Here is a 27554-nt window from a genome sequence, read left to right on the forward strand (position 1 = left end):
CTGTAACTTTCGATCCGTTGCCCGTAGCGCATTGGGCCTGCGATTAATCGTTTTCTCTCGCGAAATGACGTCGGGATAGTGCCCTAAAGAATTGATTGCAGCACTCTCCGAAGTCGTTACAATTTTCGACAAAAATTCAAAGGGGTTAGCCTTACTTTTTTTGCGAATTTTGTAGCCAAAAATTTCTAGTCGTCGAATTGATTTGTATGACTGTTTCTTGGCTAATTGAGACCCCAGGAACTCAAAAATTACATTAAAGAAAGCGTAGGACCGACAGCAGAGAAATGACGACGAAAATCTGCAGTTTTTTGGCTGTAACTTTTGATCCGTTGCCCGCGGCGCATTGAGCCTGCGATAAATCGTTTTCTCTCGCAAAATTACGTCGGAATAGTGCCCCGATGAAATAATTGCAGCACTTTTCAAAGCCGTTGAAATTTTTGACAAAAATCCAAAGGGGTTAGCCTCAATTTTTTTGCGATTTTTGGAGCCGAAAATTTCTGGTCGTCGAATTGATTTGTATGACTGTTTCTAGGCTGATTGGGACCCCAGGAACTCAAAAATTACATTGATAAAAGCGTAGGACCGACAGCAGAGAAATGATGACAAAAATCTGCAGTTTTTTGGCTGTAACTTTTGATCCGTTGCCCGCAGCGCATTGAGCCTGCGATTAATTGTTTTTTCTCGCAAAATTACGTCGGAATAGTGCCCTGAGGATATAATTGCAGCACTTTTCAAAGTCGTCGAAATTTTCGACAAAAGTCCAAAGGGGTTAGCCTTACTTTTTTTGCGATTTTTGGAGACGAAAATTTCTGGTCGTCGAATTGATTTGTATGACTGTTTCTAGGCTGATTGGGACCCCAGAAACTCAAAAATTACATTGAAGGAGGCGTAGGACCGACAGCAGAAAAATGACGACGAAAATCTGCAGTTTTTTGGCTGTAACTTTTGATCCGTTGCCCGCAGCACATTGAGCCTGCGATTAATCGTTTTCTCTCGCAAAATTACGTCGGAATAGTGCCCTGAAGAATTATTTGCAGCACTCCCCGAAGTCGTTAAAATTTTAGACAAAAATTCGAAGGGGTTAGCCTTACTTTTTCTGCGATTTTTGAAGCCAAAAATTTCTAGTCGTCGAATTGATTTGTAAGACTGTTTCTTGGCTGATTGAGACCCCAGGAACTCAAAAATTACATTCAAGAAAGCGTAGGACCGACAGCAGAGAAATGACAACGAAAATCTGCAGTTTTTTGGCTGTAACTTTTGATCCGTTGCCCGCAGCGCATTGAGCCTGCGATTAATCGTTTTCTCTCGCAAAATTACGTCGGAATAGTGCCCCGATGAATTAATTGCAGCACTTTCCAAAGTCGTTGAAATTTTCGACAAAAATCCAAAGGGGTTAGCCTTACTTGTTTTGCGATTTTTGGAGCCAAAAATTTCTAGTCGTCGAATTGATTTGTATGACTGTTTCTTGGCTAATTGGGACCCCAGGAACTCAAAAATTACATTAAAGAAAGCGTAGGACTGACAGCAGAGAAATGACAACGAAAATCTGCAGTTTTTTGGCTGTAACTTTTGATCCGTTGCCCGCAGCGCATTGAGCCTGCGATTAATCGTTTTCTCTCACAAAATTACGTCGGAATAGTGCCCCGAAGAATTAATTGCAGCACTTTTCAAAGTCGTTGAAATTTTCGACAAAAGTCCAAAGGGGTTAGCCTTACTTTTTTTGCGATTTTTGAAGATGAGAATTTCTGGTCGTCGAATTGATTTGTATGACTGTTTTTGGGCTGATTGGGACCCCAGGAACTCAAAAATTACATTGAAAAAAGCGTGGGACCGACAGCAGAGAAATGATGACAAAAATCCGCAGTTTTTTGGCTGTAACTTTTGATCCGTTGCCCGTAGCGCATTGGGCCTGCGATTAATCGTTTGCTCTCGCGAAATTACGTCGGAATGGTGCCCTGAAGAATTGATTGCAGCACTTTCCAAAGTCGTTGAAATTTTCGACAAAAATCCAAAGGGGTTAGCCTTACTTTTTTCGCGATTTTTGGAGCCAAAAATTTCTAGTCGTCGAATTCATTTGTATGACTGTTTCTTGGCTAATTGGGACCCCAGGAACTCAAAAATTACATCAAAGAAAGCGTAGGACCGACAGCAGAGAAATGACGACGAAAATCTGCAGTTTTTTGGCTGTAACTTTTGATCCGATGCCCGCAGCGCATTGAGCCTGCGATTAATCGTTTCCTCTCGCAAAATTACGTCGGAATAGTGCCCCGAAGAATTATTTGCAGCACTTTTCAAAGTCGATGAAATTTTCGACAAAAGTCCAAAGGGGTTAGCCTTACTTTTTTTGCGATTTTTAGAGACGAAAATTTCTGGTCGTCGAATTGATTTGTATGACTGTTTCTAGGCTGATTGGGACCCCAGAAACTCAAAAATTACATTGAAGAAAGCGTAGGACCGACAGCAGAGAAATGACGACAAAAATCTGCAGTTTTTTGGCTGTAACTTTTGATCCGTTGCCCGTAGCGCATTGAGCGTCCGATTAATCGTTTTCCCTCGCGAAATTACGTCGGAATAGTGCACTAAAGAACTGATTGCAGCACTTTCGAAAGTCGTTGAAATTTTCGACAAAAATCCAAAGGGGTTAGCCTTACTTTTTTAGCGATTTTTGGAGCCAAAAATTTCTAGTCGTCGAATTGATTTGTATGACTGTTTCTAGGCTGATTGGGACCCCAGAAACTCAAAAATTACATTAAAGAAAGCGTAGGACCGACAGCAGAGAAATGACGACGAAAATCTGCAGTTTTTTGGCTGTAACTTTTGATCCGTTGCCCGCAGCGCATTGAGCCTGCGATTAATCGTTTTCTTTCGCGGAATTACGTCGGAATAGTGCCCTAAAGTATTGATTGCAGCACTTTCTAAAGTCGTTGAAATGTTCGACAAAAATCCAAAGGGGTTAGCCTTACTTTTTTTGCGATTTTTGGTGACGAAAATTTCTAGTCGTCGAATTGATTTGTATGACTGTTTCTAGGCTGATTGGGACCCCAGGAACTCAAAAATTACATTGAAAAAAGCGTGGGACCGACAGCAGAGAAATGATGACAAAAATCTGCAGTTTTTTGGCTGTAACTTTTGATCCGTTGCCCGTAGCGCATTGGGCCTGCGATTAATCGTTTTCTCTCGCGAAATTACGTCGGGATAGTGCCCTAAAGAATTGATTGCAGCACTCTCCAAAGTCGATAAAATTTTCGACAAAAATTCAAAGGGGTTAGCCTTACTTTTTTTGCGATTTCGTAGCCAAAAATTTCTAGTCGTCGAATTGATTTGTATGACTGTTTCTTGGCTAATTGAGACCCCAGGAACTCAAAAATTACATTAAAGAAAGCGTAGGACCGACGGCAGAGAAATGACGACGAAAATCTGCAGTTTTTTGGCTGTAACTTTTGATCCGTTGCCCGCAGCGCATTGAGCCTGCGATTAATCGTTTTCTCTCGCAAAATCACGTTGTTACGTGGGAGGGTGAACGTGTGGAGAGCGATGGAAGTTTATGACTATTAAAGATAATAATCAATTATGCACCCACGTAACAGCGCTGAATAAAAATTAAAACTAAGAAGGACCTACCTTTCGGTACGCCGGTATTTGTAGGATCGTGTTACTTTAGTCCTATACAGGGCTGTGAGCTTTGTTTAAATAGGTTGAGGCTAATTCTAAAATTGGGGAAGGTCGTCGTTCAAAATAAATGGTGATTTTGAGTTAACTGGTAAAAGAGAATATGTATAATTCAAACGATAGGTAAATGTAATTGGTAAATTGATAACAAGGAACAAAGGTTATATTAACGATTAAATTTTGAGAAGACGGACAATTCGGATTCTTAAATGGTTACGGAAATGAAACAAAATAGAAGCTTGTACCAAGAACATCTATATTGAACGCGTATTAATACTATATGGTCTTTTAAATTTTTGTATCATTCTTTCTTTCTATATTTATGAGATTGGTAAACTAACGTGCCAATTGGATTGGCCCGCGGAAGCACCCGTCACTAGAAGTGTTTCTGATAATTTAGAAAATAGCCGTTGAGGTTGAGTCGGGAGAATCACTCTCGGGATGTGCAGGAGCACACGGACGACAACCTTACGTCCTTCTAATAAAACCAACAAGGTCGTGTCGGGAGAATCGCTCTCGGGATGTGCAGGAGCACACGGACGACAACCTTGTGTAAAAGACTTTGTATACGTGCTTCCGCCGGTCAATGCAAACAAGTTTTATGAAATCACGTTATGAAAATTCGTGGTTAATTACAATGTTGAAGTGGCTTAGATGCTGGGGCCGAGCTGAAGATTGGAGAATCACTCTCGGAATACCCAAAGGATATTTTCCACAACTAGGCTCCAAATCTAATATTGTTTCTTATGAAGGTTCTTAGAAAACAACATGCGTCTCGAAGATGGCAAGAAAAGCTCACCACCAACTCTTGGTGTTTAATTGAAAGATAATTTTGATGATTTGGTAAAAACAAGAATTTGAAAAGTGTTGGTGAACGCTGCTCGAATTGACTTATCTTTTGATGTTGGTGACGACGAGATTGAGAGCCGTCGGATCGTGTCGTTGGTAACTGGAGCAGAGCCTCACCTCAAGATGTAGACGAGTATTCGGGTTTCGTAGAAGTTATTTGGTGGATTATTAATATGGTTTGTCGTGAAGTTACTATTAATTATTTTAGTCAAACACTTAAACTTTACCTGATTCTTGAGAATCAGGGCGGAGCTTAATTTGATTTTAAATTTAAGGAAATGAATATCATAAAAATGTCTATTCGTGAAAATAAGAGAGTTAGTACAGAAACAGGAAAGAAATGAAGTTAGGTGATAGAAAGTCTTTGCAATTCACAGAACAAATTGAAAGCTTTAAGATGACGAATCAGCTTGGTACTTTAGGCCGGTCACAACGAAGATTTTCCGAACACTACTATCGACCAGAAGGGCTGACCCGGGTTGACGTCCACGCACCACGCGACTTGACAGACGAAAGACATTGTTTCTTGGGCCTGACGGTCCAAGAACCCTCGGTCCAACTAAGTACAACGGTAATCAGCCAATGGGGTGCAAGGGCGACCTCCCGGTGCCAGAATCGGCATGGTCAGGGTTTTTCCGGGTCCGACTCGAGTGTTAAGACGGTGTTCCGACGATTCTCAATCTCGTCGGTTACATACTATAACTATGAGCAAAAGATATGTAGGTGTAATTCTCACACATTCGAGCAGACATCTTAATAAATAGCCTATTTTAACTTGGTACATATTGTATAATCGGTTTAGCCTAATTATTAATAATTATAATTTTGATTTAGAAAAAGAAGATACTTTTGGGCTGAGTGCCACTGCGTTTCATGTCCGCACTTCAATTTAGGTTCTTGGTACCGCTAAATAACCCTAAACTAAAACTAATACTGAGGCTCTGCGTTGCTTCCTCTAAGAGCGGTGGAAATCCCCTGTTTAGACAATCTGTTATTTTAGCGCTGTTTATTGCGCTGCAGCTTATTCACAAATGTTCAAGATGTTTTATTGAAATAAGCCGTCTTTGGTCGCTATGTACGATTGAACAAAAGGTTCGCCTAGGCGGTACGTCGGGGCGTAACATCCCTCCCCACTTAGAAAAAGTCAACGTCCTCGTTGATGTATATTAATAAAAATGAAGCATTTATACAATTGCTTAAGGTTATATCTATAAAAATCCTATAAGGTCAATATCTTATTCTATTTGACGTTTGTGTCCTATCCACGACAGAGTAGCCGGCGGCAGAATTTCTCTCGTTGATCAGCAATGCTGGTCAGCCGGTTTCTCTTGTGAATAGAGGATTCTTCAACTATAATGGGTGAGGCATTCATGGGATTTTACTTTTTGCTATCGAAGAGTTCGGGTATCGAACGGGACACATTGAGCGTTTTCTAAACATTTTGGAGTCGTCCAGTAAGATTGTGATTGCGAGGATCTCGTGAATTGTGCGGCCCTATTTTTTCCTTTTCTGGCGGTGGATTCTGCTCTCGGCGATCGGTTAGGCTAATTAGCCGAAACGTTGTTATTGTTTCCTACTTGTCGTGCGTGTCATTTCTACGGTGAGGTTGCTGTTAATGTTTCTGAAGGATTCAGTTGGCGTGAGACTGACTCTCGGTAATCAGTTGAACTGATTAGCCAATTTTCCCCATCACATGAACATGTCTATAAATTTTAAATTAAATATGCATATTTTCATCAGCATTCGGCGCTACTGGAAATCAGGTGTATTGTGTCCTCTGGCTGGTGATCGAGGTCTGCAGCATTTGCTCGTAGAGAAGGCTTAGGTTTTAGTAGCCTTCTGGTGGATCCAGTAATATGTAGCCCACTGATACTCGTGGTGGTCCACCTCCGTAGGTGTAGGGTGAGTACCTTGGCAGCGGATCCTCATCGATGTTGGTTGACGAGCAGACATTTTGGCAGTACTCTGAAGTGCTGCGGTGTATCGGCAACCGGATCGACATCCCTTTTATGTGCCCGTAGGTTTCCGTCACCTCAGGAGAGTGATGTTTCCCTGGGTTTCTTTGGAAAAGGTTCAGTCTGGACTCGAACAGCTTGTAGACTGCATACAGCCACTCGTACTCGCCTTTTCTCCTGTTAATTTTTGTAAAAATTTTCAGCAGATTGCCGTTTCACATAAGTGTTTGCCGGAATTCCAATGGTCATATTTACTAATGTACTGTAGTTTTTGATTTCAATTTGGGAAGGAAGGAATTTCGAAAGAAAGGACGGGTTTTGAGGTTAACGTCATACTGGGTATTTGGGAAATTTCTGAATGGCCTCTAAGAGCGGATGGAGTTCAACGGTGAACGTTCATCCTAGATGTCAACTTCAAACTTAGAGCTAGTTACAGATGCGTATCCCTCGTTGCGGTTGGTCACGCCCCAGCCGATGGCGTTAATCTTAAAACTATTTAAAATTAAAGAATCTACGCATATTTTATATGAAAATTTCTTCGGATTGTTTCCGCAGGTCTTTTCGCATTGTACTCGCTTCTGGCCTCATCTGTGTCACCTCGGTTTCCACATGACCTTCCTCGTTACTGGTTCCGAAAATGAGTGCTCTTCATCTATTCTGCATGTTCTGACTCCTTTTATCCATTCAATAAGCCAATTCGAGTTTGTCTACATGTTTTACAAATCTCTCACCATTATTACCTTCCAACACCACGCTATTGTTTTCCAAGACCTTTATGATTTTATATGGACCCTGGTATCGCTTGCTAAACTTCCCTTTCCTAGCCTCTATCTGAACGCGTACCATGTCCCCTGGCTTACCTTTAAAAGGATGTACTTTTCTGTCGTAATACATTTTCGACCTTTGCTTTGCCTGTATCAAATTATTAGCAGCTATAGTTTGCATTTCTTTCATTCTAATCATTAGATCATTGAGATAAGAGTTGTACGTTGGAGGATACTCGTTTGTCTCGAATGAGTTTGGACAGCGCGCTGTTCTTCCGAAAACCAATTCATACGGTGTAAAATTTGTGGCTTCATGAACTGCCGTATTATATGAAAACATCGCGAATTGAACTAGCTCATCCCAATCGTTGAATTCGTTTATGTAATGTTTGATATACTCAGTCAAAACTATGTGGCTGCGTTCTAAAGCGCCATTAGATTGCGGGCGATAACTTGATGTAGTTATGTGTTTAATTTTAAAAGCATCAGCTAATTTCTGTAATAAACTATTTACGAAACTTGTTCCTCTGTCTGTCAAAATTATTTTCGGTGTCCCGAATTGCAAAATCAAATGTTTCACCATCGCGTGAGCTACGGTTTCGGCTCTAATATCAGGCAAAGGCACGGCGATGCAGAATTTGGTCAAGTTATCTTGCATAGTTAAAATATGTTTATTACCATTAGTCGTCTGTGGTAATGGGCCTACAGTGTCGAGTGAAATTTTCTCGAACGGCTCTGATGGAGTGTCCGTTATCATCATTGGCTCCCTAGTTCTTACTCGAACCAATTTCTGTTCTTGACAACTTCCGCATTTTCTAATGAAATTGTTAATATCGTCACGCATTCGTGGCCAATAAAACCTTTCCCTAATCCTGCGGTACGTCTTTGTCATTCCCTTATGTCCTCCGATCACTCCCGCGTGTAATTCCGCTATTATCTCAGATCTAATATCTGCTGGAGGTACACTACATGTTCCAGTACAGATGGTAATGTCTATGTTTTCGTTTTCAAAAGTGTCTAGTAATAAGTTTGGCCAGATATCTGTTGGTAGTTCGTCGGTCGTGTCTCCTGATTTTGAAATTCTGAAAGTTTTGATTTCCAGATCAGACAATATCCTTTTCAAATTTTCCAGTGCTAGTTTTACATTCTGTAATTCAATTTTATCAAAGTATTTCTTTTTGATCACAAGGCTAAATACTCTGTACTTTCCTTGCGTTGTTACAATAATCTGCCCTAACTTTGGTTTCGCATCGCGTTGTTTGTCGGGGTTTATAATCTCTAAATCACCTAGCAGTCTGCTAATTGGTGTTGCTAGTTCTAAATCTATGGAAGTGAAATGGACATAATTATCTTTTATGTATGTTAAATTCTCTCTACTGAGTGAAATTTTTCCTCGATTAGTGCGAGTTGCAGCTGGTAAATTTGAATGTTGTCTCACCTCTAGGTCTGGTGGTATCCTTTCAGTAATTTTGATACTGTTTGTTATATTGGAACTTCCTAACTCTGGTTGTAAGCGTCTTGGCGTCTTAGTGACCTTATTCTGTATTAAAATATCCCCTGTCTCATTCGATTCTGGTATCATACTTAAAGGATACGGAGTCGAGAGTGCTATTGGTCGGGGAACAACTAAAGGTGTTGATATAGTCGATTTTTGAAAAGGTCGAGTGACTAAAGATTCATTCAAATTACTCTGACTGGTCCCAGTCTTGTCAGCCTCGTCGCTACTGCCTTTATTACTCCTTACTCGTTCTATCAATCTCTCAATTTTGTTATTTAGAATTTCGTCATCTGTCTCGTCGAGTTCGTCTAGTACTTCGCGAGCTAATTCCTCTAAATTTTCGCCTTCCGATATAGAACCTGGTAGTTCTATGCCTTCCTCATCTACATTATTTATGATACTCCTCTCATGTAATGATTTGTCAAAACGGTCAAAAGATTTCCGTAACTCTGCTGGGTCTATCAGTGGTCTTCTGACCCTACATTCTCGTTCTATTGGCAGAAATACATCGTCATCTGACTCGTTATCTATCCGTGTAGACTTCAATTCGATTGCTATATTTTCGGGCTCTAAATCAGATTCATCGTCCGCGTCAGTATTTGCGTCTGTCTGTAAGTCAATTTGTTCCTGTTCTACCGCGTCTCGCGATGTGGTCGTTTGTTCTGACCTTAAACTTGGTAGTACACTACGTTGTTTCCGGTAGGCCGGCGGTTCGGAGGATTCATCATCGGATGAATCTGTCGAATCGGCCTCCGGTATCAGATTTAGATTTTCCCTAATTCCTGTTGTTGTCTTCGCCCGCGATCGCGTTCTTGATGCAATCGCATCTGTACCTGGGTCAACTATTTTTTGATATTCGTACCTTGGCTGAAACGTGTCGTCAGCTGATTTTCTGGTATTGCTAGATGAGCTTGATGCAATAGTTGGTCGATTACCTTTCGCTGAGGTAACTGATTTCGCAATTGGTCTTTTAAATTTTGACGATGGTAATTTTGTAGGATTCGAGTCAATTGGTAAAATCCGCCATTGATTATGTTTCGGCTTAGGTCTAATAACTGGTAACGGGTTGGTAATAGCAAATATCGTTTTAAGACTTTGGTTTTCTATCAAGGCTAAATTTGTACAGGCATAAATTTTAATTCCTGTTCCTCCGAAAATATATCGTAGCATGATTCTCACCTTGTGCCATTCCAGTTTATCCAAACCGCAACCCATTCTAGGTATCCGAATTGACTTTACTGAATCGTCTTCTAGAATTTTCCGGAAATTTACCAAACTACGGTACAAGTCTTCGTAAGTAGGTTTATCCCAAAAGTTTAATTTAGTCATAATGTAATAAATTTTGTGTTCCGGTAATTCTAATTTTGCTACTGAGTGTAAATCGGCTTGACTAATGAGATGATCCGGTACACCGTACCGTTTTCGGAAGTCGGCTGCAATGCCGGCTTTCATCTCTAGATCCGCTGAAACTGTATGCGCGTAATTGTCGAGTTTGTCGAAAACACTCTCATCTATTTCTATAATGTCTGGATTTTTAATATCTGCTGTTTTAATAATTTTTAAGTAGTCTGAATATTTTGGAAAATCATCTATTGATTTGACTATAAAATCACTACTGTCACTATCGTTATCAGTTGAGTCCGACGTTTGGTTGTTTTCATCGGTGTCGGGAACTGGATTTCGCGAAAGCGCATCCGCGTTGACATTCAATCGTCCAGCTTTGTGATTAAATTCATAATCATAATTTCTAAGTTTAAGCCTCCATCGTACTAATCTTTGTCCCGGATCTTTATAATTGTCGATCCATTTTAATGGTTCATGATCACTGAAGAGTTGGAATTTTCGGCCATAAAGGTAAGGTCGAAATTGGTTAACAGCATATACGACTGCGAGACATTCTTTTTCAGTTGTAAAATAATTTCGTTCTGCCTTGTTCAGAGCACGAGACAGGTAGGCGACAGGCATATCATAGCCCTCGACTTCCTGACTCAAAACTGCTCCAATGGCATAGTCAGATGCATCAGTAGTCAGAGTGAAAGGTTTATCAAAATTTGGATACTGCAAAATTGGTTGTTGACATAAAGATTTTCTAAGGATTTTAAAGCTTTTCTTTTGATCTTTTCCCCAATTAAAAGGTGTTTCCTTTTTCAAAAGTTCAGTGAGTGGCTTAGCTTTAGCCGCAAAGTCTTTTATGAAGCGCCTGTAATAGCCAGCGAGTCCAAGAAATTCTCTAATATTTTTCTGAGTTTTGGGTGTTGGAAAATTTCGAACTGCAATTATTTTCTTCGGGTCCGGTTTAACTCCCGATCTGCTAATTATGTGGCCTAGATATGCGACCTCGGTTTTCAAAAATTCACACTTATCCGGTTGTAAAGTTAATTTTGCTTCTTTTAATTTATTGAATAATCGTCGGACCTTTTTACCGTGTTCCTCCAGATTCTTCGCGTAAACCACTATGTCGTCCAAATAAACGAAAACTTCGACGCCTTGCAATCCGCGTAATGTTTGGTCCATTAACCGTTGAAATGTCGCTGGCGCATTTTTCAACCCTTCCGGCATTCTAACGTATTCGTAATGACCGTTTGGTGTTGTGAACGCGGTCTTGGCTCTATCGCGTGGATCCATTTCAATTTGTTGGAAACCGCTAGCAAGATCAAAGGTTGAAAAATACTGCGCCTCACCGAGATGATCTAAGATATCGGTAATGTTCGGCAATGGATACGCGTCTCCGATGGTCTTTTCATTTAATTTTCGAAAGTCTATCACCATGCGCCATCTTGGTTTTCCCACTGAGTCTGGTTTCTTCGGTACAATCCACACAGGTGAATTATACGGCGAGTTTGAAGGAACTATTATTCCGTTATCGATTTTGACTTTAATTTGATTTTCTATTTCAGTTTTATGAACTGGAGGAAAACGATACTGTCGCGTGTTGATTGGAATATCATCTGTAGTAGGTATTTGATGTTTAATACCGGGTGTAAATTTTAATTTATCCCCGGGTAGATGGAATAGTTCCGGAAATTCCTCAATGATATCTAACACGTGTTCGTGTTCCTCTTTGTTTAAATGACCTAAATGTAATTTTGATTGAATTTCCTCAAATCGGTTGGTCGTTACAGGCTCAATGCTTAACTCATCTGAACTAGAATCAAAATATTCACGTTCTTCAGGAAAATTATGATATTCAAAAGGGGTCAATTCCTGTGGTGGAATCTCTATTTCGATATCCTTGTCAAGAGTATTTATCGCCAGGACATGGCACGCGCCATCCTGAACCGAGACGGCAGCCTCACCAATGTATACGCCTTCGATGGTTTCTATGCGTGGTAAATAGGCTTCGTTTCTGCCGCAGCTGATGACGTCAATGCCAATGGCTTGTTTCGTTCTCGCTTTAATTTTGTAAAATCTTTTCCGCGGTTTTGTTTCTAAATCAGAGTCTGAATCGTCCTCATGTCCAATGAATCGAATCGGTTTTATCGGCGCTGTTTCCATGACTATCGTATTGTGTGTAAATGAAATTTCTGCCTTTCGTTCACGCAAAAAATCTTTTCCCAAGATTCCGTCACAAGGTAATGGGAATGTGGAACGTACCACGTGAATTTTACTTGGATAATTCTGAATTGTTAAATTCACAACTCCTAAGGTTTCGATTTCTTCAGTTGTTATTCCCGTGATAATTGAAATTTCGTCGGTGCAAATTAACACGTCAGGATGTAAAATCTTTGCTTTTATTAAACTGATATCTGCGCCAGTGTCGATTAAGAATTCGCCTGAGTGATTTTTTAATTCTGGAGCTGTTATTCGAATTAACGGCGATTCTCGATTTGGTCCGCACGAGTAGACTCTCCGGACGGCGGTTCTGCAAACCGTACCGTCGGCTGACGCTTGGGCATCGCGCTCCTCACCGTCGCGTCGGTTCGGCGAGTCGCGTTGGAGTTTAAATTCTCATCATTTCTTCGCGGAGATGGTGATCGCGCTCTGTTATTTGAATGGTTGTCATCATATGAACGCGAGAAGGAGTTTGGTGAATTCGATCGGTAATTATTCCGATTTTCCGAGCTTGGTCTGATGTTTTCGGCCCACCTTCCAGTTGGCGATATCGATCTAGACGATGAAGTTAATACTGGTCGCTGCATAAACGGGGATGAATTGGGCATCGCTGGTATGTACCCATGAGGTGATACACAAGGGCAACCCATCGGTGGATACACGTGAGGTGGTGTTTGGTAGTAAAACGGTTGTTCATACCGAGTATTCGAATTATATTGGGGTGGGTAAAACCCATGTGCCGCGGGTGCATAAAAACCATGTGGCGCGGGTCGGTAATACCCACGCGGTTCCGGCGATGACCTCCCGCTGGCGCTTGTCGTCGGGTACCTGCTATTTACTACGCTCGGCGACGGGCTCCTCACACGTGTTTCCCTATCCTCCAAAACCGGGTAATTCGAATATCTACGGTGCCTGTCATATACATCATATGGGACGGGGGAAACCGGTCGAGTGAATTGCACTCTCTGGGTTTCTTCCGAAGGGATTATCCCTTGCTCTATCCGCATTTCCGTTTTACTAGCTAATTCGTGTGCCTCTTCCAGGGTTTTCACTCGTCCCTCTACGTACCTGAAGATATTTAACGGTAATCCCCGCATGTATGCGTCTAAACCGCTTTCCTTCAAAGATTTTATTATTCCTTCTAGTTCCGGTGAAGGATATCTATCTTCTAGCGATAGTCGAGCTCCATGTACAAGTATATTGAGGCGGTCGTAAAAATCACTAACGTTCTCGTCGCGTTTCATCCTCAATGATAAGATTTCCTGCTGATAATAAGCGAATGTTTTATTCGCGGCGAAACGGTTTTTCAGATGTTTAGTTAATTCATCGATTGTATTGAATTTCTTCCCGTAAGTGCTATCTCGCGCTCTACCTTGTAATTTGGATAAAACGGCCTTTACGTACGCGGTTTCTGAATTCGGCGGGACGTATACCGACCCGTTGTGTACGTCTTGAAGGAAATCTTTCAACGGAATGTTCTTCCCGTCGAAAATGGGAATATTAGCGGTGCTCTGTTGTAACGCGAAACATTCTGCCATAGACGTCATCATCATGCTACTTGCGTCTAAGCCTGATACATTAGATCGGTCCGCGCTCTGATTCGGCATTTTGTATCGTTATTTAATAAAGTGATAATTTATTTACACAAGAAATTTGCGCTATTTTTAGCAAAAATTCAGCTCACAGATAGGTACACAATTGACCAATGGAAATTCGGCAATATACGATAACAGGGTATACAATATATATATATATGTATATACGATTGTACAATTTATAAATTACAGGTTTTCAATGCACAATATCTTACAAATTAAATATGCTATAAAAAGAAAGGAAGATACGTTTCTTATCAATCGTTTGACCAATTTCCAAAGGGGTTTCAAAAATTCAAAAATTCAAAATCTCAAAAATAATTTTTTTTTATTTAAACAAATCTCAGCTTAAGCAACAGTATCCCACCGCTGCCACCAAAACAGGATGTTACGTGGGAGGGTGAACGTGTGGAGAGCGATGGAAGTTTATGACTATTAAAGATAATAATCAATTATGCACCCACGTAACAGCGCTGAATAAAAATTAAAACTAAGAAGGACCTACCTTTCGGTACGCCGGTATTTGTAGGATCGTGTTACTTTAGTCCTATACAGGGCTGTGAGCTTTGTTTAAATAGGTTGAGGCTAATTCTAAAATTGGGGAAGGTCGTCGTTCAAAATAAATGGTGATTTTGAGTTAACTGGTAAAAGAGAATATGTATAATTCAAACGATAGGTAAATGTAATTGGTAAATTGATAACAAGGAACAAAGGTTATATTAACGATTAAATTTTGAGAAGACGGACAATTCGGATTCTTAAATGGTTACGGAAATGAAACAAAATAGAAGCTTGTACCAAGAACATCTATATTGAACGCGTATTAATACTATATGGTCTTTTAAATTTTTGTATCATTCTTTCTTTCTATATTTATGAGATTGGTAAACTAACGTGCCAATTGGATTGGCCCGCGGAAGCACCCGTCACTAGAAGTGTTTCTGATAATTTAGAAAATAGCCGTTGAGGTTGAGTCGGGAGAATCACTCTCGGGATGTGCAGGAGCACACGGACGACAACCTTACGTCCTTCTAATAAAACCAACAAGGTCGTGTCGGGAGAATCGCTCTCGGGATGTGCAGGAGCACACGGACGACAACCTTGTGTAAAAGACTTTGTATACGTGCTTCCGCCGGTCAATGCAAACAAGTTTTATGAAATCACGTTATGAAAATTCGTGGTTAATTACAATGTTGAAGTGGCTTAGATGCTGGGGCCGAGCTGAAGATTGGAGAATCACTCTCGGAATACCCAAAGGATATTTTCCACAACTAGGCTCCAAATCTAATATTGTTTCTTATGAAGGTTCTTAGAAAACAACATGCGTCTCGAAGATGGCAAGAAAAGCTCACCACCAACTCTTGGTGTTTAATTGAAAGATAATTTTGATGATTTGGTAAAAACAAGAATTTGAAAAGTGTTGGTGAACGCTGCTCGAATTGACTTATCTTTTGATGTTGGTGACGACGAGATTGAGAGCCGTCGGATCGTGTCGTTGGTAACTGGAGCAGAGCCTCACCTCAAGATGTAGACGAGTATTCGGGTTTCGTAGAAGTTATTTGGTGGATTATTAATATGGTTTGTCGTGAAGTTACTATTAATTATTTTAGTCAAACACTTAAACTTTACCTGATTCTTGAGAATCAGGGCGGAGCTTAATTTGATTTTAAATTTAAGGAAATGAATATCATAAAAATGTCTATTCGTGAAAATAAGAGAGTTAGTACAGAAACAGGAAAGAAATGAAGTTAGGTGATAGAAAGTCTTTGCAATTCACAGAACAAATTGAAAGCTTTAAGATGACGAATCAGCTTGGTACTTTAGGCCGGTCACAACGAAGATTTTCCGAACACTACTATCGACCAGAAGGGCTGACCCGGGTTGACGTCCACGCACCACGCGACTTGACAGACGAAAGACATTGTTTCTTGGGCCTGACGGTCCAAGAACCCTCGGTCCAACTAAGTACAACGGTAATCAGCCAATGGGGTGCAAGGGCGACCTCCCGGTGCCAGAATCGGCATGGTCAGGGTTTTTCCGGGTCCGACTCGAGTGTTAAGACGGTGTTCCGACGATTCTCAATCTCGTCGGTTACATACTATAACTATGAGCAAAAGATATGTAGGTGTAATTCTCACACATTCGAGCAGACATCTTAATAAATAGCCTATTTTAACTTGGTACATATTGTATAATCGGTTTAGCCTAATTATTAATAATTATAATTTTGATTTAGAAAAAGAAGATACTTTTGGGCTGAGTGCCACTGCGTTTCATGTCCGCACTTCAATTTAGGTTCTTGGTACCGCTAAATAACCCTAAACTAAAACTAATACTGAGGCTCTGCGTTGCTTCCTCTAAGAGCGGTGGAAATCCCCTGTTTAGACAATCTGTTATTTTAGCGCTGTTTATTGCGCTGCAGCTTATTCACAAATGTTCAAGATGTTTTATTGAAATAAGCCGTCTTTGGTCGCTATGTACGATTGAACAAAAGGTTCGCCTAGGCGGTACGTCGGGGCGTAACAACGTCGGAATAGTGCCCCAATGAAATAATTGCAGCACTTTTCAAAGCCGTTGAAATTTTTGACAAAAATCCAAAGGGGTTGGCCTCACTTTTTTTGCGATTTTTGGAGCCGAAAATTTCTGGTCGTCGAATTGATTTGTATGACTGTTTCTAGGCTGATTGGGACCCCAGGAACTCAAAAATTACATTGAAAAAAGCGTAGGACCGACAGCAGAGAAATGATGACAAAAATCTGCAGTTTTTTGGCTGTAACTTTTGATCCGATGCCCGCAGCGCATTGAGCCTGCGATTAATCGTTTTCTCTCGCAAAATTACGTCGGAATAGTGCCCTGAAGATATAATTGCAGCACTTTTCAAAGTCGTTGAAATTTCCGACAAAAGTCCAAAGGGGTTAGCCTTACTTTTTTTGCGATTTTTGGAGACGAAAATTTCTGGTCGTCGAATTGATTTGTATGACTGTTTCTAGGCTGATTGGGACCCCAGAAACTCGAAAATTACATTGAAGAAAGCGTAGGACCGACAGCAGAAAAATGACGACGAAAATCTGCAGTTTTTTGGCTGTAACTTTTGATCCGTTGCCCGCAGCGCATTGAGCCTGCGATTAATCGTTTTCTCTCGCAAAATTACGTCGGAATAGTGCCCTGAAGAATTAATTGCAGCACTTTTCGAAGTCGTCGAAATTTTCGACAAAAATCCAAAGGGGTTAGCCTTACTTTTTTTGCGATATTTGGAGCCAAAAATTTCTAGTCGTCGAATTGATTTGTATGACTGTTTCATAGCTAATTGGGACCCCAGGAACTCAAAAATTACATTAAAGAAAGCGTAGGACCGACAGCAGAGAAATGACGACAAAAATCTGCAGTTTTTTGGCTGTAACTTTTGATCCGTTGCCCGCAGCGCATTGAGCCTGCGATTGATTGTTTTCTCTCGCGAAATTACGTCGGAATAGTGCCCTAAAGTATTGATTGCAGCACTTTCTAAAGTCGTTGGAATTTTCGACAAAAATCCAGAGGGGTTAGCCTTACTTTTTTTGCGATTTTCGGAGACGAAAATTTCTAGTCGTCGAATTGATTTGTATGACTGTTTCTAGGCTGATTGGGACCCCAGGAACTCAAAAATTACATTGAGAAAAGCGTGGGACCGACAGCAGAGAAATGATGACAAAAATCTGCAGTTTTTTGGCTGTAACTTTCGATCCGTTGCCCGTAGCGCATTGGGCCTGCGATTAATCGTTTTCTCTCGCGAAATGACGTCGGGATAGTGCCCTGAAGAATTAATTGCAGCACTTTTCGAAGTCGTCGAAATTTTCGACAAAAATCCAAAGGGGTTAGCCTTACTTTTTTTGCGATTTTTGGAGCTGAAAAATTTCTAGTCGTCGAATTCATTTGTATGACTGTTACTAGGTCAATTGGGACCCTAGGAACTCAAAAATTACATTAAAGAAAGCGTAGGACCGACAGCAGAGAAATGACGACGAAAATCTGCAGTTTTTTGGCTGTAACTTTTGATCCGTTGTCCGCAGCGCATTGAGCCTGCGATTAATCGTTTTCTCTCGCAAAATTACGTCGGAATAGTTCCCTGAAGAATTAATTGCAGCACTTTTCGAAGACGTCGAAATTTTCGACAAAAATCCAAAGGGGTTAGCCTTACTTTTTTTGCGATTTTTGGAGCCAAAAATTTCTAGTCGTCGAATTGATTTGTATGACTGTTTCTTGGCTAATTGGGACCCCAGGAACTCAAAAATTACATTAAAGACAGCGTAGGACCGACAGCAGAGAAATGACGACAAAAATCTGCAGTTTTTTGGCTGTGACTTTTGATCCGTTGCCCGCAGCGCATTGAGCCTGCGATTAATCGTTTTCTCTCGCGAAATTACGTCGGAATAGTGCCCTAAAGAATTGATTGCAGCACTTTCCAAAGTCGTTGAAATTTTCGACAAAAATCCAAAGGGGTTAGCCTTACTTTTTTCGCGATTTTTGGAGCCAAAAACTTCTAGTCGTCGAATTCATTTGTATGACTGTTTCTTGGCTAATTGGGACCCCAGGAACTCAAAAATTACATCAAAGAAAGCGTAGGACCGACAGCAGAGAAATGACGACGAAAATCTGCAGTTTTTTGGCTGTAACTTTTGATCCGATGCCCGCAGCGCATTGAGCCTGCGATTAATCGTTTCCTCTCGCAAAATTACGTCGGAATAGTGCCCCGAAGAATTAATTGCAGCACTTTTCAAAGTCGATGAAATTTTCGACAAAAGTCCAAAGGGGTTAGCCTTACTTTTTTTGCGATTTTTAGAGACGAAAATTTCTGGTCGTCGAATTGATTTGTATGACTGTTTCTAGGCTGATTGGGACCCCAGAAACTCAAAAATTACATTGAAGAAAGCGTAGGACCGACAGCAGAGAAATGACGACGAAAATCTGCAGTTTTTTGGCTGTAACTTTTGATCCGTTGCCCGCAGCGCATTGAGCCTGCGAATAATCGTTTTCTCTCGCAAAATTACGTCGGAATAGTGCCCTGAAGAATTAATTGCAGCACTTTTCGAAGTCGTCGAAATTTTCGACAAAAATCCAAAGGGGTTAGCCTTACTTTTTTTGCGATTTTTGTAGCTGAAAATTTCTAGTCGTCGAATTCATTTGTATGACTGTTACTAGGTCAATTGGGACCCTGAGAACTCAAAAATTACATCAAAGAAAGCGTAGGACCGACAGCAGAGAAATGACGACGAAAATCTGCAGTTTTTTGGCTGTAACTTTTGATCCGATGCCCGCAGCGCATTGAGCCTGCGATTAATCGTTTCCTCTCGCAAAATTACGTCGGAATAGTGCCCCGAAGAATTAATTGCAGCACTTTTCAAAGTCGATGAGATTTTCGACAAAAGTCCAAAGGGGTTAGCCTTACTCTTTTTGAGATTTTTGAAGACGAAAATTTCTGTACGTCGAATTAATTTATATGACTGTTTTTGGGCTGATTGGGACCCCAGGAACTCAAAAATTACATTGAAAAAAGCGTGGGACCGACAGCAGAGCAATGATGACAAAAATCTGCAGTTTTTTGGCTGTAACTTTTGATCCGTTGCCCGTAGCGCATTGGGCCTGCGATTAATCGTTTTCTCTCGCGGAATTACGTCGGAATAGTGCCCTAAAGAATTGATTGCAGCACTTTCCAAAGTCGTTGAAATTTTCGACAAAAATCCAAAGGGGTTAGCCTTACTTTTTTCGCGATTTTTAGAGCCAAAAATTTCTAGTCGTCGAATTCATTTGTATGACTGTTTCTTGGCTAATTGGGACCCTAGAAACTCAAAAATTACATCAAAGAAAGCGTAGGACCGACAGCAGAGAAATGACGACGAAAATCTGCAGTTTTTTGGCTGTAACTTTTGATCCGATGCCCGCAGCGCATTGAGCCTGCGATTAATCGTTTCCTCTCGCAAAATTACGTCGGAATAGTGCCCCGAAGAATTAATTGCAGCACTTTTCAAAGTCGATGAAATTTCCGACAAAAGTCCAAAGGGGTTAGCCTTACTTTTTTTGCGATTTTTAGAGACGAAAATTTCTGGTCGTCGAATTGATTTGTATGACTGTTTCTAGGCTGATTGGGACCCCAGAAACTCAAAAATTACATTGAAGAAAGCGTAGGACCGACAGCAGAGAAATGACGACGAAAATCTGCAGTTTTTTGGCTGTAACTTTTGATCCGTTGCCCGCAGCGCATTGAGCCTGCGAATAATCGTTTTCTCTCGCAAAATTACGTCGGAATAGTGCCCTGAAGAATTAATTGCAGCACTTTTCGAAGTCGTCGAAATTTTCGACAAAAATCCAAAGGGGTTAGCCTTACTTTTTTTGCGATTTTTGTAGCTGAAAATTTCTAGTCGTCGAATTCATTTGTATGACTGTTACTAGGTCAATTGGGACCCTGAGAACTCAAAAATTACATCAAAGAAAGCGTAGGACCGACAGCAGAGAAATGACGACGAAAATCTGCAGTTTTTTGGCTGTAACTTTTGATCCGATGCCCGCAGCGCATTGAGCCTGCGATTAATCGTTTCCTCTCGCAAAATTACGTCGGAATAGTGCCCCGAAGAATTAATTGCAGCACTTTTCAAAGTCGATGAGATTTTCGACAAAAGTCCAAAGGGGTTAGCCTTACTCTTTTTGAGATTTTTGAAGACGAAAATTTCTGTACGTCGATATAATTTATATGACTGTTTTTGGGCTGATTGGGACCCCAGGAACTCAAAAATTACATTGAAAAAAGCGTGGGACCGACAGCAGAGCAATGATGACAAAAATCTGCAGTTTTTTGGCTGTAACTTTTGATCCGTTGCCCGTAGCGCATTGGGCCTGCGATTAATCGTTTTCTCTCGCGGAATTACGTCGGAATAGTGCCCTAAAGAATTGATTGCAGCACTTTCCAAAGTCGTTGAAATTTTCGACAAAAATCCAAAGGGGTTAGCCTTACTTTTTTCGCGATTTTTAGAGCCAAAAATTTCTAGTCGTCGAATTCATTTGTATGACTGTTTCTTGGCTAATTGGGACCCTAGAAACTCAAAAATTACATCAAAGAAAGCGTAGGACCGACAGCAGAGAAATGACGACGAAAATCTGCAGTTTTTTGGCTGTAACTTTTGATCCGATGCCCGCAGCGCATTGAGCCTGCGATTAATCGTTTCCTCTCGCAAAATTACGTCGGAATAGTGCCCCGAAGAATTAATTGCAGCACTTTTCAAAGTCGATGAAATTTCCGACAAAAGTCCAAAGGGGTTAGCCTTACTTTTTTTGCGATTTTTAGAGACGAAAATTTCTGGTCGTCGAATTGATTTGTATGACTGTTTCTAGGCTGATTGGGACCCCAGAAACTCAAAAATTACATTGAAGAAAGCGTAGGACCGACAGCAGAGAAATGACGACGAAAATCTGCAGTTTTTTGGCTGTAACTTTTGATCCGTTGCCCGCAGCGCATTAAGCCTGCGATTAATCGTTTTCTATCGCAAAATTACGTCGGAATAGTGCCCTGAAGAATTAATTGCAGCACTTTTCGAAGTCGTCGAAATTTTCGACAAAAATCCAAAGGGGTTAGCCTTACTTTTTTTGCGATTTTTGTAGCTGAAAATTTCTAGTCGTCGAATTCTTTTGTATGACTGTTACTAGGTCAATTGGGACCCTGAGAACTCAAAAATTACATCAAAGAAAGCGTAGGACCGACAGCAGAGAAATGACGACGAAAATCTGCAGTTTTTTGGCTGTAACTTTTGATCCGATGCCCGCAGCGCATTGAGCCTGCGATTAATCGTTTCCTCTCGCAAAATTACGTCGGAATAGTGCCCCGAAGAATTAATTGCAGCACATTTCAAAGTCGATGAAATTTTCGACAAAAGTCCAAAGGGGTTAGCCTTACTCTTTTTGAGATTTTTGAAGACGAAAATTTCTGTACGTCGAATTGATTTATATGACTGTTTTTGGGCTGATTAGGACCCCAGGAACTCAAAAATTACATTAAAAAAAGCGTGGGACCGACAGCAGAGAAATGATGACAAAAATCTGCAGTTTTTTGGCTGTAACTTTTGATCCGTTGCCCGTAGCGCATTGGGCCTGCGATTAATCGTTTTCTCTCGCGAAATTACGTCGGAATAGTGCCCTAAAGAATTGATTGCAGCACTTTCCAAAGTCGTTGAAATTTTCGACAAAAATCCAAAGGGGTTAGCCTTACTTTTTTCGCGATTTCGGAGCCAAAAATTTCTAGTCGTCGAATTCATTTGTATGACTGTTTCTTGGCTAATTGGGACCCCAGGAACTCAAAAATTACATCAAAGAAAGCGTAGGACCGACAGCAGAGAAATGACGACGAAAATCTGCAGTTTTTTGGCTGTAACTTTTGATCCGATGCCCGCAGCGCATTGAGCCTGCGATTAATCGTTTCCTCTCGCAAAATTACGTCGGAATAGTGCCCCGAAGAATTAATTGCAGCACTTTTCAAAGTCGATGAAATTTTCGACAAAAGTCCAAAGGGGTTAGCCTTACTTTTTTTGCGATTTTTAGAGACGAAAATTTCTGGTCGTCGAATTGATTTGTATGACTGTTTCTAGGCTGATTGGGACCCCAGAAACTCAAAAATTACATTGAAGAAAGCGTAGGACCGACAGCAGAGAAATGACGACGAAAATCTGCAGTTTTTTGGCTTTAACTTTTGATCCGTTGCCCGCAGCGCATTGAGCCTGCGATTAATCGTTTTCTCTCGCAAAATCACGTCGGAATAGTTCCCTGAAGAATTAATTGCAGCACTTTTCGAAGTCGTCGAAATTTTCGACAAAAATCCAAAGGGGTTAGCCTTACTTTTTTTGCGATTTTTGGAGCCGAAAATTTCTAGTCGTCGAATTGATTTGTATGACTGTTTCTTGGCTCATTAGGACCCCAGGAACTCAAAAATTACATTGAAGACAGCGTAGGACCGACAGCAGAGAAATGACCACAAAAATCTGCAGTTTTTTGGCTGTAACTTTTGATCCGTTGCCCGCAGCGCATTGAGCCTGCGATTAATCGTTTCCTCTCGCAGAATTACGTCGGAATAGTGCCCCGAAGAATTAATTGCAGCACTTTTCAAAGTCGATGAAATTTTCGACAAAAGTCCAAAGGGGTTAGCCTTACTTTTTTTGCGATTTTTAGAGACGAAAATTTCTGGTCGTCGAATTGATTTGTATGACTGTTTCTAGGCTGATTGGGACCCCAGAAACTCAAAAATTACATTGAAGAAAGCGTAGGACCGACAGCAGAGAAATGACGACGAAAATCTGCAGTTTTTTGGCTGCAACTTTTGATCCGTTGCCCGCAGCGCATTGAGCGTGCGATTAATCGTTTTCTCTTGCAAAATTACGTCGGTGGAGTGCCCTGAAGAATTAATTGCAGCACTTTTCGAAGTCGTCGAAATTTTCGACAAAAATCCAAAGGGGTTAGCCTTACTTTTTTTGCGATTTTTGGAGCTGAAAATTTCTAGTCGTCGAATTCATTTGTATGACTGTTACTAGGTCAATTGGGTTCCTAGGAACTCAAAAATTACATTAAAGAAAGCGTAGGACCGACAGCAGAGAAATGACGACGAAAATCTGCAGTTTTTTGGCTGTAACTTTTGATCCGTTGCCCGCAGCGCATTGAGCCTGCGATTAATCGTTTTCTCTCGCAAAATTACGTCGGCATAGTGCCCTGAAGAATTAATTGCAGCACTTTTCAAAGTCGTTGAAATTTTCGACAAAAGTCCAAAGGGGTTAGCCTTACTTTTTTTGCGATTTTTGGAGACGAAAATTTCTGGTCGTCGAATTGATTTGGATGACTGTTTTTAGGCTGATTGGGACCCCAGGAACTCAAAAATTACATTGAAAAAAGCGTGGGACCGACAGCAGAGAAATGATGACAAAAATCTGCAGTTTTTTGGCTGTAACTTTTGATCCGTTGCCCGTAGCGCATTGGGCCTGCGATTAATCGTTTTCTCTCGCGAAATTACGTCGGAATAGTGCCCTAAAGAATTGATTGCAGCACTTTCCAAAGTCGTTGAAATTTTCGACAGAAATCCAAAGGGGTTAGCCTTACTTTTTTCGCGATATTTGGAGCCAAAAATTTCTAGTCATCGAATTCATTTGTATGACTGTTTCTTGGCTAATTGGGACCCCAGGAACTCAAAAATTACATCAAAGAAAGCGTAGGACCGACAGCAGAGAAATGACGACGAAAATCTGCAGTTTTTTGGCTGTAACTTTTGATCCGATGCCCGCAGCGCATTGAGCCTGCGATTGATCGTTTCCTCTCGCAAAATTACGTCGGAATAGTGCCCCGAAGAATTAATTGCAGCACTTTTCAAAGTTGATGAAATTTTCGACAAAAGTCCAAAGGGGTTAGCCTTACTTTTTTTGCGATTTTTAGAGACGAAAATTTCTGGTCGTCGAATTGATTTGTATGACTGTTTCTAGGCTGATTGGGACCCCAGAAACTCAAAAATTACATTGAAGAAAGCGTAGGACCGACAGCAGAGAAATGACGACGAAAATCTGCAGTTTTTTGGCTGTAACTTTTGATCCGTTGCCCGCAGCGCATTAAGCCTGCGATTAATCGTTTTCTCTCGCAAAATTACGTCGGAATAGTGCCCTGAAGAATTAATTGCAGCACTTTTCGAAGTCGTCGAAATTTTCGACAAAAATCCAAAGGGGTTAGCCTTACTTTTTTTGCGATTTTTGGAGCTGAAAATTTCTAGTCGTCGAATTCATTTGTATGACTGTTACTAGGTCAATTGGGACCCTAGGAACTCAAAAATTACATTAAAGAAAGCGTAGGACCGACAGCAGAGAAATGACGACGAAAATCTGCAGTTTTTTGGCTGTAACTTTTGATCCGTTGCCCGCAGCGCATTGAGCCTGCGATTAATCGTTTTCTCTCGCAAAATTACGTCGGAATAGTTCCCTGAAGAATTAATTGCAGCACTTTTCGAAGACGTCGAAATTTTCGACAAAAATCCAAAGGGGTTAGCCTTACTTTTTTTGCGATTTTTGGAGCCGAAAATTTCTGGTCGTCGAATTGATTTGTATGACTGTTTCTAGGCTGATTGGGACCCCAGGAACTCAAAAATTACATTGAAAAAAGCGTAGGACCGACAGCAGAGAAATGATGACAAAAATCTGCAGTTTTTTGGCTGTAACTTTTGATCCGTTGCCCGCAGCGCATTGAGCCTGCGATTATTCGTTTTCTCTCGCAAAATTACGTCGAAATAGTGCCCCGAAAAATTAATTGCAGCACTTTTCAAAGTCGTTGAAATTTTCGACAAAAGTCCAAAGGGGTTGGCCTTACTTTATTTGCGATTTTTGGAGAGGAAAATTTCTGGTCGTCGAATTGATTCGTATGACTGTTTCTAGGCCGATTGGGACCCCAGGAACTCAAAAATTACATTGAAAAAAGCGTAGGACCGACAGCAGAGAAATGATGACAAAAATCTGCAGTTTTTTGGCTGTAACTTTTGATCCGTTGCCCGCAGCGCATTGAGCCTGCGATCAATCGTTTTCTCTCGCAAAATTACGTCGAAATAGTGCCCTGAAGAATTAATTGCAGCACTTTTCAAAGTCGTTGAGATTTTCGACAAAAGTCCAAAGGGGTTAGCCTTACTTTTTTTGCGATTTTTGAGGACGAAAATTTCTGGTCGTCGAATTGATTTGTATGACTGTTTTTGGGCTGATTGGGACCCCAGGAACTCAAAAATTACATTGAAAAAAGCGTGGGACCGACAGCAGAGAAATGATGACAAAAATCTTCAGTTGTTTGGCTGTAACTTTTGATCCGTTGCCCGTAGCGCATTGGGCCTGCGATTAATCGTTTTCTCTCGCGAAATTACGTCGGAATAGTGCCCTGAAGAATTGATTGCAGCACTTTCCAAAGTCGTTAAAATTTTCGACAAAAATCCAAAGGGGTTAGCCTTACTTTTTTCGCGATTTTTGGAGCCAAAAATTTCTAGTCGTCGAATTCATTTGTATGACTGTTTCTTGGCTAATTGGGACCCCAGGAACTCAAAAATTACATTGAAGAAAGCGTAGGACCGACAGCAGAGAAATGACGACGAAAATCTGCAGTTTTTTGGCTGCAACTTTTGATCCGTTGCCCGCAGCGCATTGAGCGTGCGATTAATCGTTTTCTCTCGCAAAATTACGTCGGAATAGTGCTCTGAAGAATTAATTGCAGCACTTTTCGAAGTCGTCGAAATTTTCGACAAAAATCCAAAGGGGTTAGCCTTACTTTTTTTGCGATTTTTGGAGCTGAAAATTTCTAGTCGTCGAATTCATTCGTATGACTGTTACTAGGTCAATTGGGACCCTAGGAACTCAAAAATTACATTAAAGAAAGCGTAGGACCGACAGCAGAGAAATGACGACGAAAATCTGCAGTTTTTTGGCTGTAACTTTTGATCCGTTGCCCGCAGCGCATTGAGCCTGCGATTAATCGTTTTCTCTCGCAAAATTACGTCGGAATAGTTCCCTGAAGAATTAATTGCAGCACTTTTCGGAGTCGTCGAAATTTTCGACAAAAATCCAAAGGGGTTAGCCTTACTTTTTTTGCGATTTTTGGAGCCAAAAATTTCTAGTCGTCGAATTGATTTGTATGACTGTTTCTTGGCTAATTGGCACCCCAGGAACTCAAAAATTACATTAAAGACAGCGTGGGACCGACAGCAGAGAAATGACGACAAAAATCTGCAGTTTCTTGGCTGTAACTTTTGATCCGTTGCCCGCAGCGCATTGAGCCTGCGATTAATCGTTTTCTCTCGCAAAATTACGTCGAAATAGTTCCCTGAAGAATTAATTGCAGCACTTTTCAAAGTCGTTAAAATTTTCGACAAAAGTCCAAAGGGGTTAGCCTTACTTTTTTTGCGATTTTTGGAGACGAAAATTTCTGGTCGTCGAATTGATTTGTATGACTGTTTTTAGGCTGATTGGGACCCCAGGAACTCAAAAATTACATTGAAAAAAGCGTGGGACCGACAGCAGAGAAATGATGACAAAAATCTGCAGTTTTTTGGCTGTAACTTTTGATCCGTTGCCCGTAGCGCATTGGGCCTGGGATTAATCGTTTTCTCTCGCGAAATTACGTCGGAATAGTGTCCCAAAGAATTGATTGCAGCACTTTCCAAAGTCGTTGAAATTTTCGACAAAAATCCAAAGGGGTTAGCCTTACTTTTTTTGCGATTTTTGGAGCTAATAATTTCTAGTCGTCGGATTCATTTGTATGACTGTTTCTTGGCTAATTGGGACCCCAGGAACTCAAAAATTACATTAAAGAAAGCGTAGGACCGACAGCAGAGAAATGACGACGGAAATCTGCAGTTTTTTGGCTGTAACTTTTGATCCTTTGCCCGCAGCGCATTGAGCCTGCGATTTATCGTTTTCTCTCGCGTAATTACGTCGGAATAGTGCCCTAAAGAATTGATTGCAGCACTTTCCAAAGTCTCCGAAATTTTCGACAAAAATCCAAAGGGGTTAGCCTTACTTTTTTTGCGATTTTTGGAGACGAAAATTTCTGGTCGTCGAATTGATTTGTATGACTGTTTCTAGGCTGATTGGGACCCCAGGAACTCAAAAATTACATTGAAAAAAGCGTGGGACCGACAGCAGAGAAATGATGACAA

The sequence above is a fragment of the Diprion similis genome, chromosome 11 (assembly GCF_021155765.1).
Source record: "Diprion similis isolate iyDipSimi1 chromosome 11, iyDipSimi1.1, whole genome shotgun sequence".
Classification (NCBI taxonomy): domain Eukaryota; kingdom Metazoa; phylum Arthropoda; class Insecta; order Hymenoptera; family Diprionidae; genus Diprion; species Diprion similis.